General features: G+C 41.4%; 1 protein-coding gene across 6 annotated transcripts in view; it reads right to left on the bottom strand.

The window, feature by feature from the left end:
• Positions 1-1202: 1202 nt before the first annotated feature.
• LOC131677866 (forkhead box protein O) overlaps positions 1203-19308 on the bottom strand; it is a 226973-nt gene continuing 208867 nt past the window's right edge. For all 6 annotated transcript variants that reach the window (XM_058957942.1, XM_058957943.1, XM_058957944.1 and 3 more), the window contains exon 11: positions 1203-3232. The gene's annotated coding sequence lies outside the window, so the exon portion shown is untranslated. The remainder of the gene's footprint in view (positions 3233-19308) is intronic.

Below are 19308 nucleotides of genomic sequence, written 5' to 3' on the forward strand. Positions count from 1 at the left end.
AATACGATCACCCCATTGGAGCGACCGATGCGTCCTACACGGAAACCAGCGTACATGGATGAGTACCTGATTAAAGCAGTCCAAGCCACAAATCTGGGGGGTGGTGGATTTTGAGTGGAACAGAAAACAGAGACAGAAATTGGAATCAAAGCGATTGCTAGGCTTTTCAGAGCACTTCAATCGCTTTTTATTACCACTTTAAAGTAAAACTGTAAATTTTTCACGCTTGAGAACGGTTTTATCGGTTTAATGTGGTGTAGTATTTCACTTCCCCGACTAAGTGCCAAGAATACAAAGGCACCAGCTACTCTCACTGTGGAGATCGAACGAGCATTGCTCTCCTCCACAACTAACAGGAGAAGGAGAGCAAAGGAGGCAGAGCTGCGACATCACTTTATGTGGTGTCGGTTATTCGTCACCAACAAATTTTAATTTCGCAACAAAGGGGCAAAACTCACCACCCTAGCCCAGTTAAGGATCGCTGCTGGAGTAGCAACAACTCCGCAAGAGCTCGTTTGATGGTGTCCTAGTCAGTTGGATTAGAACAAATCTGCCAGACCTTAGTGCAGCTGGTGATAAGCACCACTAAGAGTGAAATGATTTGGTAAAATTGCAGTGAAATAACTTTTTTACACCATTTTGAGCGACTTAGTAAAATGCAACATTTCAATTGTAGCACATGGCGAAATATTACTTTCTTTAACCCTCCGGAAGTCGCGCATATGGCTTACCGAACGAGCAGCCGCTGGTCCCCTAAGACACTCAGTGCACTAGCACGACTTCCGGAAGATTAATTTGTAGTAAATTTTATTTGTTTTTCATTTTCATTGCTTTGTGAAAAAAATTAGCAATATTTGGTGAACTCTTCGCCACCTTGAAACGAAGGGTTAGTCGGGAAAAATAAATCTGAACCAGAGTAATAGTTAATTTAGACTTTTTAAATATTTTGTAAAGAATCAATTAATTCCAAAAAAATTGAACCTATGCTTCTTCTCACCAAATCCGGAGAAATTGATGTAAAACCCGGAGATCGCTCCCGAAAACCGGAGTCTCCGGGTCAAACCCGGAGGGATGGCAACCCTAGCTTTGTATAAGGTCGATGAACAGAACGCGTGAGAGTGATTCACGACTGAATAAAGAACCTTATAGGAAGCACCTATATATACAGTTATGGGATTTCGGATGCAAATACAAAACACCAGTTCTTATTGATCCAATTTGATTCAACAACCCAAAGTCAATGTTTTGCGCTTTACACATTTTCCTTTTCCTGCAATATAAATTAATTTGTACGAAGCAACATTTTTCCCACAAATTACCTTAGCGATTTCATTCGATCATTCACTAGCACGATCGCTTTTCCATTTTGTTTTCAAGAATTCATAACAATTGTTCTTCAGCATTTTTCACTACCGCAGTGTTCCTTTCACTACAGAAACAGGTCTCGGAAAACAAAAGTAATTTAAAATGGAATTAAAAATTAATTTTACGAACACATTCATTTTCACGATATTCACTGGTCATTGAAGATCAACTTGTTCTACTAATTTCGACGATATCGGATAAGTGTTTGTGTGTGTATGTGAAGTCTAATTTCTGTTCTGATTCCAATCAAACGTTATTCGCTTATTATTCTTATTATTATGTTTCTACGATAGTAAGGTTGTTACTATGAATATACTTTTGATTTCTTCTACTAACCTCATCTTCATTAGACATTAGCTTATAATTAAATGTTTCCACCTATTTTATCGTAATATTTACATTTAATGATTAAAACAATGTTATCGCCAAATTGGTTTATACTAGTAATTTCATTCTTTCATAATCGAAGAATCCCTCATCGATGCAGTTGAACGGAAAAAAGATAATAGCTCATTATAACAATAACTGATCAACTATCACCTAGGTTAGGGATGGGTTAGCCGACTTAGATTTACTACGAATCATATTTGGTAACTATATGTACAAATTGTTAGCAATCGAATTGTATTTATTTACATGTTTTCATCTGTCTGACGGAGCACTGTTTTTTTTCCGGAGAGGATTATAGCGTAGATTGAAATTCATACAAGATTCTTTAAATGGCACTGGTTACACTACAATAACGTAAAGCAGAACCCAAAATGTGTATCATCTACTGATTGCTTCCACGTGTTAAGCTTTAGTTGCTGAATTTTTCCACGAAACGACAGCAATTTTGCTTTTAACGGAAGATGCCGCCCTATTGGTTCGAGCCAAAAAGCTGGCAGCGAAAACAAGGGGTTGAGCTAAAAGCACAAGAAGCGGAAAATGGTTTGTGCGTTAGCTACTGACAGCATCGTTTTCCACACCGCCCACTGCGCGGTAGGGCGTGCCTAAATTTCTGAACAACCTGTTGCGCTTTTCCGCTTGCAGGGAGTCTCAGAAAGGATTAGGCAACACCGGGCCTTTTACCGAGCCTAACTGTAATATCACTATAGTTTGATTAGTTGTAAGAAAGTATCCTAAAGGCTCCTAACAAAATTCAACAATAGATTAAAAGTGTTTGATAGGCAATGAATTAAACGAAACAACAAAAAATAGTCTATTTTAAGCTTATTCTTAGCGTACAAACCAATTCATTTTTGCTTAAACGTAAAACAGCGCTATGTTTCATTATTTGTCTTAGTGAGTCCTACTGCAGAAAACTACTATCAGATAAAATTTTCGCTATGTATTCAACGGTTACCTACAATCTCTTGGTTGAATTTACCCAATCGAAAAGATGTTATTGTTATCGTTATTTATTTTACTATTTATTCCGTAAAAAGTACCTCCTGGCGGTGCGCGCAAAGAAAATTAAGGATTCGTTATGTTTACAACGCAGTTCCATATCCTGGGTTAGACCACACTAATACAAACAAGAGCAAAAAGTCGTTGATAGTTTTATGAAGAAGGTCGTTTTGATTTCGAACGCTCATGAATTGCATAGTCAATTTATTGCAAAAAGCTAGCCTTAGGTCAAATGATTATCTGTTAATAGTATTATGTACAAGACAGAGAACATTGCGCGTACCCTCAGAAGGAACTATCTCAGCAGCGCATAAATTGTTATGATGCCCATTCGTTGTTTGGGTACCCTTGATAGTGAATGTAATTCCGGATCGACATTGATACCGACTGAAAACCGCCGTTTGCCGTTGCCTGGAACCGTATTGGAGCGCTTTTTTGTCTAGCTGCTGGTGAAACATCTTGGATGCAGAGGTTGTTTCTGAAAAAAAATTTAAGTATAATTAATCTGACTGATTTATTTTGAATATTGAAAATTCGAATTTTTCGATAGTTTAATACTGTGCTTTATATACTAGATTTGATTTAGAAAAAATCTTGAAGGTTGGAGCGAATTCTATACATCTCGTTTACAAAAACTGTATTTTTGCACTCTCTGATTGGAAAGATGCACAAGTATTTTGTAACTTAACCCGAAGCATGTAAAATCACAAAAATAATCAAAATGTTGGATTTTGCGAAAGCAGTAATTATCTGCGCCATGATTGGTGCTTTTTATTCGGCCGAACTAGCATGCACATCATAGCGTTGTTGGGGCATCCCCTTTGTGAACTGTGATTCTCATAAAAATATTTCACATACGAAAAAATCGCCAGTTTGCGTTTTGACGTCGTAGCAGCTGTTCATGTGGGGAGCTGCTGATCGAAAACATTCGTTTATTTATATTGTGCGTATGAGCCGTGATCACAAGATTCGGAATCATAGATCACAAATAGTTACCAGCACATCATCTTAGGAGTATGTACATAACGGCAAATAAATTGAATTACAAAAAGTCTGTCTAGCAACATGATTTACCTTTGCGTTTGTTAATGCTCGATTATGTGCCTTCAGTAAGGAATAATATTATCTAAAAGTGGCATTATTGACATTGACATTGTATGACTACTCAATCGATTCAGTACTAATTTTCTGATGAATCCTAAGAGAAAAGTATTTGAAGTTTAATAGCCTAGCGTTGTAAAATTGTTTGCATTTATTTGTTCTATTCTACCAAAAAAAATTGGTTCAAGGTCAAACGATCATCTGCGATGGTGAACACAAATAAAAATCTACGCAAATATTTAAGATAATCTGCAAATTCTTGATAATCTAGATATTTAAAATTTTCGAAAATCTGTTATCAAATGACGAAAAAGAGATGCCACACCAAACGGATGGGCAAATGGCATTGTAATCATTCTCATACATCGGAAGATGGAGGGCAAAGTTAAGAGACAAAGTTGGCCTTGTCTGTATCTGACGTGAAAATTCTGATTGTGCAAAAATTGTGGAAAATAGTCTCTCGAATTACCAGTTTCTGCAGAAGATTGATTGCAATGTAGGTGGCGAACATCATCACAATCTAAACGACGTGATAGGTTGTTCCGCGGATGGTGAATGCTGGAAGTTTTTTGCACATCCTTTGTGCGACTTAAATGAAGGCTGCTGGAGACGTTTGCATCTGGAACGGTTAAGTGTTTTCTGGTCAGTAGAATCGACTGGTCAGCCGTACATCGAGTAAGCAGATAAGTGTCTTCATTTTTTATTTGTAGTTTGCTATCCTACACTCTAAATCCTCTTTCAATCTGAGGAACGCCCGCTGCGAATCGCATTGCCTTCTGCCCTTTGTTCGTCTGGTACAGCAGTACTCTAATCTGGAAGTAGCTCATCAGGATCTGGCTCATTCCGCAGCTCTGTACAGCTGCGGCATTGGTCTATACGAGGCTGGATGGCCCGGGTACTTCCCTGACATTGGTAGCAACATCAGCTTCTGTACCTTCCTCATTTCGGGGAAAATGCCATCATCTAAAGACTTCAGCAGTAGCATCCTGAACATGTCCGGATATTCCAGGATCGCAGCTTTCAGCGCCACGGTTGGTATTCCTTCTTTGATTTTAGTCACATCGACGCTTCTTTGAGCTCATCGTTAGTCGCTTGCCACTCGGCTGTGTTACCTCCTTCTTCTTCATCGTACGGTGTCGGTGGCCAGGTAGTTGAATCGTGCTTCGGGAAGAGACCCTCAACGATTATCTTTAGCTTACCCGGGCATATTTCAATTGGTGTCGACGGGCCCTCATCTTCGTCATGACGACTCAGCACGTGTCCACCAGGGATTGGCGTCTATTATTCAGCACAGCTACTTATGGCTATTGGCTTGCTAAGCTTGATCTCCCGTTTTAAAGAGTCACTAGCTTTTCGAAACGTCGCTTGCGCTCCCCTCTCACTCTTCGATCTTGCGCTGTGAGCACGTCTTCTGGCTCTAAAACAAGCAGCGTGTAGTTTACTGAGTTACTCATTTAACTAGTAAGCTGCATGCCGTCCACTGCATGGCTCCAGTTTTCGTGGCATTGTAACGTCACAAGCCGTCACAATCGTTCCTGTTAGATCAGCCGCATCAACGTACTTGATTCCGCTGTTCGCCAAAGTAACTCAACAAAGAGGTTTTTGTTAAAGACTTTCATCTTCCACTTTAGCTTGCCGGTCGTCCTTCTCCGTACTGCAGCAGGGTTCCATTGGCCGTTGCGGTAGCGAATCGCCTGGTGGTCGCTATGGGGATACTTCTCGCACACTCTCCAGTCCATGTTCGCCGTTAGTCAAGGACTACAGTATGTGGCGGAATTTCTCTCGGTACCGATATCCGTTTCGTGAACCAATAGGCTCCCAGTGTTGTCACGATACCAGGAGCCATTTAGCTCCTCCTTTCGCCGCGATTTATTCGTTATAGTTCTTGGCTGGTGGATGAGCTAGCTTCCACAACGAGCCGACTTGTAGGTGTCTGGGTGTGCCGCCAATTTTCACTACAAGGAAATAAATATTCACTACAAGGAAATAAATATTCTCCCAAGATAACTTTCACAAATGAAACTTTGAGAATTCCAATTAAAATATTAGGTATATTTTTGTTGAACATATTTAATTTTTTCAAATTTCTTCAAAATATTTAGGGGAGGGGGGTTTCGCCCCAAACCCCCCCCCCCGCTACGATGCCACTGAACCAAAGAAATTACGGTAGAATAATCTTTATTAACTGTTATGTGTCCAACAAAAAACACCTTTAACAGGCCAACGTGGGTACCCGGGTACCCACAAATTGAAATGCTTGTAACTATGTCTTCCTTTATCCGATTTGGACACTTAGATTTTGTGGATTCAGGAACTCGTCCACTTTTTGATTTGTAAAATTGAACAGGTTGAATGGATCTGGTGCTTGGTAATCCGGATTTTCCGGTGTAATGTTCCAGTACATTACATTTCCAGCTATGGATAATTGAAACTTACCCGGGTACCGCGCCGGATACATAACGGTTAAGAATTCCATGCGTCATCGCATCTTCAACTAGTATTTTAAAAATGCATTACAGTGAAGACCCGATTTTGTCAGCCCCCGATTTTAGCTACCCCCGATTTTATCAGCTTTTCGACCCGATTTTATCAGCTTCATATGAAAATTGATAGTTGGTAATTTGATGGGCTCTAGCAGACAAACCTAATTGAATTCGAGCAAATCCTTTTTTGAGCATATTTTTCTTATCTTAGAGATCCGAAATATGCAAAAAAAAATTATTTTTTTTTAAATTTGCACTGTCTGACCCGCTTATGGGAAGTTTAAGCTAAATAATCAAGAAAGGTTATGAGGCTATATCTAGGGATTAAAGAAGAATATTTTAAGAGCTTCAGTTTCTTAAAAAGAAAGATTAATATATGTCCCGATTTTATCAATCTCCCGGTTTTATCAGCCTAAAATTCACCAAGGGACTAATAAAAACGGGTCTTTACTGTATTAGACTATGGATGATGGATTAGTCTTAGTTAGTGCAACTATGCAAAACTAAATATTCTAATGCCAAAAGGTTAAATAAGTTTATCTACTAGGAACATGCAAAACATAATTCGAAATATTCTGATTCTAATAATCTCACCATGCCGGCGCGCGTCAATTTAAAAATGAACGTTACATTGCAATCCCATTTAAGTGCCCCCGCTTCACAGACGATTAACGCTCGTCAAGTCGAAAGAATGAAAAAAAAACTCTTATGCCAGACAGTCCAATTTAGGACATCAAGTTTGATCCAGATTGAATTAAAATGTCTTCAATTTGAATACGAAAAGTTGCGCATTAAATAACCACCAGCCAATCAATTGGAGTCGTTCGAAACTTCGTTGCCAGTGGAAAGATTTCGCTGTCACCTTTGGAAGTAAACATAATTAAATTATTATAACAACAATCTGTCACCATAAATTTTAAATTTATCGAATTAGCCAGAAGCAAGACGAGATAAAAAAATCTGCACTGTCTCTGTGGCGAAGAATCTCTAGATTCCTCGAACCAAGTATAGAAACGAAAAAGAAAAAAAATGAATCACCCGGAAAGAGGGTAGGTAATCGTTCCGAAGGGGAGCTTCACATCTAGTGCTAGGCTTCTCTTCCAGTTGTGGCGATATTGATGAAGATGAAGATGTTGATAACAGCGCCACCAAGTGCAAGAAACAAGAACATCTATGAGGGGCTCTTGGCTTTGGCCATGGAAAAGGGAACAAAAAAGTTTAAATCACTTCTTATTGAATAAAAATTCCACCTTACCGCGTGGATGCCAACCCACCCTCTCCGGTTAGTGTAGAATAAATAAACCACGTGCACATGCAGGGATATTTCAAATCTGTATTGTCGACCGGGGGAACAGTGCCGTACTCCGACATTGCTTCTGTGGCCGCACTTCATCATCACCATTGAAACAGATGAAGACAAATAACGATGAGGGTGCGGCACACTGAGAGGGCTGTGTGAAAATTCAGTCAGCCAAAGGGAGACTATAAAATCATACACCATAGGTAGTGTGAGTTGCTATCGTTCTTGTCAGTGAGTGAAGTGGATCAAAGGCAATGTAATGTAGCGGTACGGGTATAGAACTTTTGTTGTGCTGACAATTTGCCGTAGACTTCCTCGGTTGAACAATAGTATGTTTCGATGGATAGTTTTGCAAGTTTGCCGATTTGTATAAAAAATACTAAGAGCTATTCCCTCGAATAAAGTGTGTAAACAAATCTTAGAATGTGCTATTTAAATTTCGTCAAAGGCGGTTCATTAGATGGTTTTTTTTTGTTTTTTCAATATGCACCTAAAACTTGATTACCTCAAGTTTTAGTAAATACACTAAAGAACAGCTGATTGAGTTCCAATTATTTGGAAATTGTAACTCAAGATCATCGGAATCAATCAATATTTCGTATGGCCTCACACCAAGCATTGACTTGAAGAGCAAGGCCGCCGCGATGTCCGACAACCTGGAATCCATTCAAGAACTTCCTCCGGAGGAAGAGTACAAGTTTTTGGCTGGCTTGATTCTCTACAGCGCGAATCAAGCTCAGACTAAACCCGTACCTGGCGCGAATATTCGATAACGTTCTCTTATCAGACCGCATATAAACTATATGCGACGTTAGAAGCGCGAAGGAGTGTGTTTGATAAAATCTAAAAAACGTAGGTACTGACGCCGGTTAGTTGACGGATTAACGAGAGAATCATCGATGAGTACTCCTTGGGGCACGAACCGACATGTGAAAAACTGAAACATTACTAACGAGAGCGTGGAATATTCAAACCGTTGGATGTTCGAAAACTTATCGCGCCGCGTCCCCTCGTGATACTGCGAACGAAACTTCTTTTTCGATGGTGGAGTTCTCATTTGCTCTTATCATTTAACAATAATGTCCCTGGGCCAGGAAGAATCAAATTCTTCAAAGTTACTTGAGGGTCATCGCGATCCCAAACCCAGCAAACCACCAACCCGAAAGTTATTCGAGGAAATGATCCTGTTCCGTCTCGACAATGGATTCGAGGCAAATGGCTTACTGTCGGATACACAATTTGGCTTCCACAAAAGCAAAGTGTCGAATGACGGATTTTTGTTGTTATCAATAGAGATTGCAATGGCTTTTGCTCGTAAAGAGCAAATGGCATCAGTTTTTTTTATTGTAGATGTTTTAACCTTATTGTCATTCGCCTCTTTTAGGGTTAGCAAAATTTCTTTAGAAATATATCTAACCCCATGTGCGGGGTTGGGAATCGATCCCAGGTGAGCTGCGTACAAGGCAATCGATTTCCAAGTTCCCTACGGCATCAGTCTTCTCTGACATTAATGTACAGTGGTCCGAATCCAGAATTTAGGATGACAAAAACATTTGTGACTAAACTACTGGTTCTAGAGATTTCATGTCTTCGGAACAAATAATCTGTGTCAATTGGGGCATCTTTTGAGATTGGTGCTATTAGGGTGGTCCTTATTGTTTGTACGATCTGAAAATTATTTTCGAAATAAGAAGAGATAGAATGATGAAGTGTTTCACAAAATTGTAGTACAACATTTTTCAAGCAACTTTTCTGAGGACGTCATATTTGTAACTTTAATAGTTTTAATTTTACAGCTATTAAAATGTTGTGTGATAGGGTATCCCTAACAAAATCAGTTTTTTCGTTATAACTTTTTAAATAATTTTTTTTCCATCAATAGCGTCTTCACAAAACTTTTAGAGCTTATTGAGACGAATATTATTTATATAAACATATTTGAAATAGCTCATTTAGTTCAAAAGTTATGAGCATTTTTAGCAAAAAAACATAACCTTTTCAAATGTTGATATCTTAAAATGGAGCAAGTGAAATCGATTTCTTCTTTTTGCATTAGAAAGACCACAATTGCTAGTATGTTTTATGGAAAAATCTCGGAGGTCATTTTTGTTTAACTAATTTTATTTTTGTTTGAATATTGAGAATATTACTACCATTTGTAGCATTAAAAGTAAAACGGTCAGTGTAACCTAGCAACTATTTCTAAAATAAGATCAGATAGATAAGCAAAATCTCAAATAAAACTGCCCAAGTGTGGAAAAGGGCCCACTGAGTTGTTGTTTCTAATGTAGTCGTGTATCAATCCATCTGAACAGTGGAGAACGTAGTGTGATGTTTGCCATCTTAGTCATACATATTTCAATTTACAGTATCAACTTTGTTAGCTATTTTCAGAAAAATTTATGAATAAGAGAAACGAAAGATGTTAAAATCGAAAAACAGATAGGTATTCTAAAGGATCATATGGGCATGATCGAAAGGAAATGTTAAGAATCGGTGGTCGATGACGACGTTTTGAGAAGGAAACACCAAAGTGGCGTGTTGGAAAGACGACAAATCGTTAAAAAAAAGATCGAGCCTTCGAATTAATGAGCCATTACCCAGTGGAGGCAATTCCAATGATGGCAACGCGACAAGAAAAGTTTTTGCTGAATGGAGCTTGTGAGATCACGGGTTTGAATGCAGATTTATTGGAACGATTCTCGCCGTTATCAATAGCAAAGCAAAACTAAACGCTCAAGTTTTTGCAGGCTATTTGGAAGCAACGAGAATGATTTACGATCACGAGTACGGTTGGTTCCTCTATCTCCAACCCTTCATAAACTTTTGGTACTTGGTTCGTCAATCGTCAAGCATCCTTTCTTCCTGTTGGTAGCGTATGTTCCATGTTGATGTCTGAATCTTTTTCAAAAACAAAAATATCAAAAAACCAACACAATACTCTTGTTCAACATTAATTTATACGTAAGAAACAACTCACTTGATGTTTTTTACGTTGATTAAATGTAATGTACTGAGGACGAAAGGCAATTCGTTTCCGCAGAACAACACGCCAAAACATAAACAACGTCGTAACTAATACAGCTGCTTCACGGCAACAGCCGAAATAATAGTCGTCAACGATGCTCTCTACCGTGTATCTAATTCACGCAACACGAGCTACCTCTGCAATAACATTGCAAAGATACTGCCCTATACTTATTGCACACCCGTACCTGTTTGACCCCATTCTACTCTATGCATTTCTATGGTTTTCTCGAAACTTGCGGATAGACTTATTCCTCGTTTCTAAGGCCTTTTCACTGAGGCATTAGAAACGAGGAATAAGTCTATCGGCAAGTTTCGAAAAAACCATTCCAGATTTCTAGATCTTCCGGATGCTACCCGGACCTTGATTACTCGTGACAAATTAACAGCATGCAATGGCCTTTCGCCGCACTTAAGCAGGGTGCTGGGAAGGTTTTCCGATTCCCAAATGGATTCTACCAAGGCTGTAACTAAAATAATAATTCAGCGGACTCTTCGCCACATTATGACGTAATGCTGGAAAGGTTTTCCGCGGCTCAGGCGGAACGAAATACATCGGAAACAACTCAGCGGGCCCTTTGCCACACTCGAGAGGTTTTATTTGAGATGTTGTTTATCTATCTGATCTTATTTTAAAAATAGTTGCTAGGTTACACTGACCGTTTTACTTTTAATGCTACAAATAGTAGTAATATTCTCAATATTCAAACTAAAATAAAATGAGTTAAACAAAAATGACCTCTGAGATTTTTTCATAAAACATACTATCAATTGTGGTCTTTCGAATGCAAAAAGAAGAAATCAATTTCACTTGCTCCATTTTAAGATATCAACATTTGAAAAGGTTATATTTTTTTGCTAAAAATGCTCATAACTTTTGAACTAAATGAGCTATCTCAAATATGTTTATATAAATAATATTCGCCTCAATAAGCTCTAAAAGTTTTGTGAAGACGCTATTGACGGAAAAAAAATATTTAAAAAGTTATAACGAAAAAACTGATTTTGTTAGGGATACCCTATCACACAACATTTTAATAGCTGTAAAATTAAAACTATTTAAGTTACAAATATGATGTCCTCAGAAAAGTTGCTTGAAAAATGTTGTACTACAATTTTGCGAAACACTTCATTATTCTATCTCTTCTTATTTCGAAAATAATTTTCAGATCGTACAAACAATAAGGACCACCCTAATAGCACCCATCTCAAAAGATGCCCCAATTGACACAGATTATTTGTTCCGAAGACATGAAATCTCTAGAACCAGTAGTTTGGTCACAAATGTTTTCGTCATCCTAAATTCTGGATTCGGACCACTGTGTAATGGTGCTTTTGAATCAGTTTCCATCAATATTCTCTTTGAAAAGGCATGGTATGTTTTTTTGCTGAATTTGATTTCTGAGAACCACATGTAGGGTTACTGCTCCCTAATTCATCTTAGCACCTCTATTCATCTCACCGATTTGAACACATTAGTTAGAGCAGTATCTGCTCTCTCTATTCAACGCATTAGCTCAAATGGTAGGATGAATAAGGGTACGTTGTACTCGACATTTCGCTTCGCCTAAACGCGATCATTTTATATTTTCCAGGCATTTTTAACTGTGCTGCTTCTTAGGAACGAGGTAAAGATGATGATACCTATTTAAGCGCAATCCGATCACTGTAAGTCGAGTTACCAACGAAATAGTGTGACATCCTGACTAATGAGATGAATCAGGGCTCGTCTACTCTACTTCTCGCATGGCGGTTCGTCAACGGTGAGATTCAGTAACATGGGTCTACTCCATTTATTTATTGTTGCGAGACCATATGGCAATTTGACCTCAGAATTGCCACTTACGGTTCCTTCGGAAACCTGCTCCGCAGTGTCCGTTCGGGGGTAAAATTACCAAATGATTCCAAAATCATGAAAGACAGCCTGCTGATGCAATTCCAAGAGTTTTGGGCTCCTTATGACCAGTATTCCATTGAGACTCACAAATAATATCCCAGTGCTGGAACATGCTTACGGAAATCCGGATTACCGTGGCTGAGTGAATGAGTTCCTGAAGCCAAAACACACAAAACTATCGAAATCGGTTGCAAATTGCCTTAGTAATTGATATGTCAGTATGATTGGGGTATCCTCGTCGGCTTGGTACAATTCAGGAGCCCCTCCCCACTGCGCTTTGACTAGATCAACAATGTTATAAACCCAAAACCTTGACTTAGTGAAGTTCCAAGATGTCACAAAGTTTTAATTTCCAACTATGGATAAAACATTGGAATTTCATGAATTGAAACCTGAAAAGGTGCCCGGGTGCCCCTTGGGATATATAACGGTTAACAGGTCAATCTATCGTATCAGAATCAGCTTCCACTCGAAAAGATGCATTCTTTCGATCCATACGATGAGCCTCGAAGTAATGTCGGACGTTCTTCCATTGAAAAATCGATTTTGGTAACTCTCATATCGATTGCTCATTTGATGCGATCAGAGTTAAAAATAATCGAAGCTCTTTGTTGACGGCTGAAAATGAACCTGATGCGACTCGCGGTGAATAGAAAACATATTCATTCAAATATCCACGTTATTCATTCAGTTGAATATCTTACAATATATTCATTTAGCTATTTATCTAGGCAAATGTTTTCAAATGCCGGTAAAGCATATGAAACAACAATCATCATCGCTTACATTGTGCCATGGCCTACTTTGATGTGTTTGATTCGTTGCTGCACGGGCGCTTCGTGTAATAATCGGAGACGAATGAAAATCTGCATGGATGAATGGGCGGTTTGTTCGTTTGACGTTTTCAGCTGCGTCACTGAATATTGAAAATGAATGCGGCTGAATATGATCAATTTTCATTCAATGAATTTGAATATTTTTAACTCTGGATGCGATATCCTGAACCCATTGGTGATTGAAAATTTCGAGGGGCTTGTCGAGCTCAATTCCTAGACCCGTTTTATATCTTTGTACTTTGGCAAGATGGCGCAGAATATTAACCCCGATTATTTCAATCCCAACCAGGCTAATTGAAACTACTGATTTCTTCGACATATTCATGAAAGAAGAGATTCGCGGAATACTACACTACATACGCCCGCAAGTGGGCCATTGACTTCGGTATTTTCAATCAAAAATCCACCGCTTTCTCCAATCTCTACAGCTTATGTCGCAGAACTGGCTGCTATTCAGCATACACTTGGAGTCTTTGTCACTTTATCCGCAGACCATTACTTTTTCGTTTCGGATAGCCTCAATTCGATTGAATCGTATATTTTATGGAAAATACGGGAGCTACTGAGTGCTTTATCTGAAATGGGACTCTTCAGCTAAGGTAGCTACTTTAGAAGGTGGCATTTACGATAGACCAATTTGCCATACTGGATCGAGATGTAATGGCAAGCTGCGATCTCCCCTATATGTCTCTCATCTATACAGTAACAATTCATGAATATTAATTATAACGTAATTTGTAAATTAATTCAATAAATTTTGAAGTAAAACATAATCTAATTCAATTTTTCATTCAAATTAACACATAACACAAAGCTAGAGCATATCTCAGTCAATATTGCTACAGAAGATCAAATCTTATCCAAGAGACATATAAATTTTCACTGCTCAACGATTTTTTCTATTACATGTTGCTTAATAGTGCATGTAAAATTATGTTTTATTCAAATGAAAATCGTGTAAATTTCAATCCCGCGTAAAGCTATGCTACAGGTTATGTAGCACTTTTGTTACACTCTAGTAAATGTAAATTTACTGGTTTCATTCTAACTGTGTATCACTTTCTAAAATCAATCAATATCAGAATTTAGCCTCTCCTTTTTTCGTTCTCGGAAGTCCCCTGTACTGCTTTTGTGGTGCCAATACGTTAGCATAAACAAAAACTGAAGCCGAAAATTCAATGAGCGTGGATGTTATTCACAGAACTACCACCATATTTGATTTAATCAGCAGCCGGTGTTCTTTAAACCTTGCTTAAAATTGATTGAAGTCAGAAATATACTGATATTAGCACTAGATAAGGTTTTCTATGTCCTCTATGCTCCGAAGCCTACTGACCTGTGTTGTGTGTGTTACAGAATCCTATAGAATTCAAGTCGAATTTGCGGTTATTGGAGTAGACATTGTAATATTTACATATGCATTTTAACGCGACTTATTTTTGTAAGCTGACCAACTCTGACGAAAAAATCCGAACACCTTTCAGCAACGAAGCGAAGCGATATTTGTGCAACTTTGGTTATGTGAAAGACGCTGCAAGAGAGTAATTTAAAAACAGTTTAATGTGTGATCAGTGCAGACATACCATCGTGACACAGTGTAGTGATAAAATAAGCGAAAATATGCGGGCTTTGTGTAACCTTAAGGCAATAATGATTTATGCCTTTCTCAATAGAAAGGTATTGCAATTGCTCTGAAAACCGACTTTTTAACGGAGGCCCGGAGGGCCGAGTGACATATACCATTCGATTCAGTTCGTCGAGTTCCGCAAATGTCTGTGTGTGTATGTATGTATGTGTTTTTTTTATAGTAAGGTTAAAAAAGCTTCAAAAGCCTGGCCTGTAGTGTATTGGCACTGTGTGGGACTCACGACTCACGTTCGTGCCTAACCACTAAAAACCTTTTTTTACTTTTTACGTCCTTCTTCCCCACGGAACTACGTCATCGTATTACTTTGTGGGGGGGGGGGGGGGGTTCGTTGCGCTTTCGTCGCACCTCTTTCTGCTGCTCTATCTCGGAGCCTCGCTTGGTTCATGGAGTGACACGAGCTATGAGCTTTGATTTAACCATTACGTCGCCGTTTATTTCTCGTCCCTGTGGTGAGCCGTTTAGGTGCTGATTCCCTGAGCCATTCAGCTCATGTTTCCGTGAGTCATTCAGCTCCCGGCCTCATCACGATCCGCTTGGATAGTGCTCAACGGTGAACTAATCCTACTCCGACCTATGGTTCCCCGACGGAGGAATTTCCCCCGACACCGATACCCGCTTTCTTGAGCCATTTAGCTCTACTAAAATCTTCCAGCTAAACCGCTTATTTTTACCATTTTTTTGTTAACCATTTTGTTAACGACCTATTGAGTCAATTTGTCAACAGTTTTTACGGCATTTAATTAGCAAGGGACTGGAAGGTGAAGTATATTTTTCAATATTTTAGAGCCATAGTACTCAAGGGAGAGCAAGGTGTTGAAGGGAGAAAGTTTAGAAAAGCGTGGACCGCTTATCCTGCTCCGATTGAGAGTTCCCCGACAACGGAATTTCTTTCGTTACCGGTGTTTGTTTCGTGAGCTAATTAGCTCCCATTTTCGTCACGATTCTGTCGGGTAGTCCACGGCGCCGAATCAGCCCTATCGTGAATTCCCCGGCGGCAGACCGCTCCCGATACCGATGCACGTTTCTGTGAGCCATTAAGCTCCCCGCCTCGTCTACTCGGTCTAGTCCCCGGCGGTGGACCTAGCCTACTCAACGGCCAGCCAGCAGATGCTGAGGTCCATCCAGCGATTCCGGGTAGAGCGTAGCTTCCGGTTCACTGGCGCCCCAACGACCCACTTCTGGCTATTCGACGCGGTCTACTCGGTCTAATCCCCGACGGTGGATCTAGCCTATTCACGAGCTACCCGGTAGAGTGTCGAGGTCGGTCCGGCGATTCCGGTGGAGCCTGACCTCCGGTTCGCTGGCGCCCCGACGACCCGAGCCCGGTGCTACATCGCGTACTACTCAACTGGTCCCCGGCGGTGGACCCAGCCTACACCGTCGGTGAGTTTCCCGGCGGCGGAATTTCTCCCGAAACCCTATTTGTGGTTCCACTGCGGCGTTCTAACCAATGTCGTTACTTTACCCTTCGCCACTTCCTTTGCAGCTCGGAGAGTATACTCGTAACAACTCTGTTGACAGCGTCCCAGATATGCTCGTTGCGGCACATCTCTTCGACGATATTATCCACTGTTATATCAGGCATACCCCTTCGGACTTCTTCGAATCTGGGGCATTCGAAGACCACGTGTTCCGGTGTCTCTTGCACGTTCACACACTCCGGGCATAGGGGTGACGAAGCGTGTCCAAACCGATGTAGGTATTTCCGGAAGCATCCATGCCCGGACAAAAACTGCGTCAGATGGAAGTTCACCTCTCCATGCTTCCTATGTACCCAAGTAGACACATTTGGGATGAGTCGGTGGGTCCACCTTCCTTTCTCCGCGTAATCCCACTCTTGCTGCCACTTAGCCAACGAGTCCGCTCGAATCAGTCTCCTTGCATTACGTTCATTTCTCCGCTGGTAGCATTCTACGTCCTCAGCCAGAGTGATGCAGATGGGAATCATCCCGGCAATTAGGCATACCGCCTCCGACGATATCGTTCTGTACGCACTTGCGACACGAACAGCCATTAGGCGAAAAGTGCTTGTCAACTTCGTCCGGTTCCGCTTTGAGTTCAGCGCAGCAGCCCAGGCCGGTACGCCATATCTCAGGATTGAGGATGAGACATTCGCCAGGAGACGTCTCGTGCTACCTCTTGCCCCTCCGTGATTCGGCATGATCCTTGCCAATGCGCTAGTTGTCCTCGCAGCCTTCTCACATACATAGTCGACATGGCAGTTGCAATTCAACTGATCGTCAATCATCACACCCAAGTGCTTCAGCGCGCGTATCGATGGAATGGATTGTCCCCCGACGCTGATCTCGAGACGCTGGATTTGCTTACGATTGCTAACCAGCACTACCTCAGTCTTGTGGTGAGCCAGCTGCAACCTGACGTTAACCACCATCCAGGTTTCCACGATGCCTATTGTCTCTGCCGTCAGCATCTCCACCTCCTCAAGGGTCTCGCCCGTTATCGTCAGGACAACATCATCTGCAAAGCCGACGATCTGCACTCCCCTGGGCAGTTCCAGTGTTAACACTCCGTTGTACATAATATTCCAGAGCGTTGGGCCGAGTATGGAGCCCTGAGGTACTACCGCCGTTACCCTAATCGACCTCTGCCCCGTGTTCGTTTCGTAGACCAGTACTCGGTTCTGAAAGTAACTTTTCAGAACCTTGCACAGATTGTCCGGAACCCGCATTCTATGCAGCGCTACGGCGATGGCTCCCCAGCTAGCACTGTTGAACGCGTTCTTCACGTCTATCGTTACCACGGCGCAGTAGCGATTACCCCTTCTCTTTTGCTTCAATGCTTTTTCCGCGTTCGCGATGACGATGCGGATGGCGTCCACCGTCGATATTCCTTTCCGGAACCCGAACTGTCTCTGCGACAGTCCGTTCTCACTTTCAGCGTAGGTCGTCAGCCTGTTGAGGATGACTCTTTCCAGGAGTTTACCGAGCATATCCAGCAGGCATATAGGCCGATACGATGCTGGATCTCCTGGTGGTTTCCCTGGTTTTGGCAGTAACACCAGCTTCTGGATCTTCCATCTATCCGGGAAGTAGCCATCATCCAGGCATTTCTGTAGGACTATCCTGAACATGTCCGGAAACGCCAGGATCGCAGTCTTCAGTGCCACGTTGGGGATACCATCCGGTCCGGGAGCTTTCTTCGCTTACAGCCCTTTTGCCACTATAAGGAGCTCGTCGTTGGAAACCCGATTGTCACCTGCATTTCCACCATCTGCATCAGCGTACGGTGTAGGCGGCCATGCGGTTGGGTCGTGCTTCGGGAAAAGGCCCTCCACGATAATTTTCAGCTTGTCGCCGCACATTTCGCCTGGCGTCATTGGGCCCTTGATCCTGGCTTTAACGACACGGTAAGCATTACCCCAGGGGTTAGCGTCTACTTCTCTGCACAGCTCCTTGTAGCAGGTGGACTTGCTTAGCACTATCTCACGTTTAAAAGCGGCCCTAGCCGCCCGGAATGTTACCTTACACTCTTCTCTGACTGCCTCAGATCTTGCTCTCTGAACGCGTCTTCTGGCTTTTAAGCAAGTAGCCCGGAGGATGCTTAGCCTTTCGTTCCACCAGTATGCCGGACGCCGGTAGTTCCTCGGCTCCATTTTCCTCGGCATTGTTATATCGCATGCCCTAGCTATTGTTTCCGACAGCTCATCGGCACTCGAAATTGGAGTGGCGCTGTCAGCACGAAGTGCTTCCACAAAAAGGTCCTTGTCGAATTCCTTTATTTTCCACTTCCGCTCGCCAGTCCTCACTCTCTGCGTCACCGTACGATTTCGCCGACCAATGGTGTAGTGGATGGCTTGGTGATCACTATGTGTGTACTGCTCACTAACTCGCAAATTCATGTCATCCATCAGCGACGCGCTGCAGAATGTTACGTCTATGATGGATTCCCGACCGTCTTTACGGAATGTGCTAGCGGAACCTTCATTGCACAGCTTTACGTCCAGCTTCGCCAGTGCTTCCAATAGGCTGTAACCTCGTGCGTTGGTCAGCCTGCTACCCCACTCCACGGCCCAAGCGTTGAAATCTCCTCCTATAACAACCGGCGTTCGCCCGACTAACGAGTCGGTTAATGCGTCCAGCATCCGGTTGTATTGCTCAGAAAATGTCGATTTTTTATAAATTCTGCAATGAATGTGAAATTTTTTCCAAAATATGACCACAACTGCTTCGATTTGTAGTATTAGGTAACTAACATCCATTCAAAGTCTATTTGGCCACCATCATCGGTTCCGGAAGCCCCGG

Source organism: Topomyia yanbarensis, chromosome 1, assembly GCF_030247195.1.
Source record: "Topomyia yanbarensis strain Yona2022 chromosome 1, ASM3024719v1, whole genome shotgun sequence".
Taxonomy (NCBI): domain Eukaryota; kingdom Metazoa; phylum Arthropoda; class Insecta; order Diptera; family Culicidae; genus Topomyia; species Topomyia yanbarensis.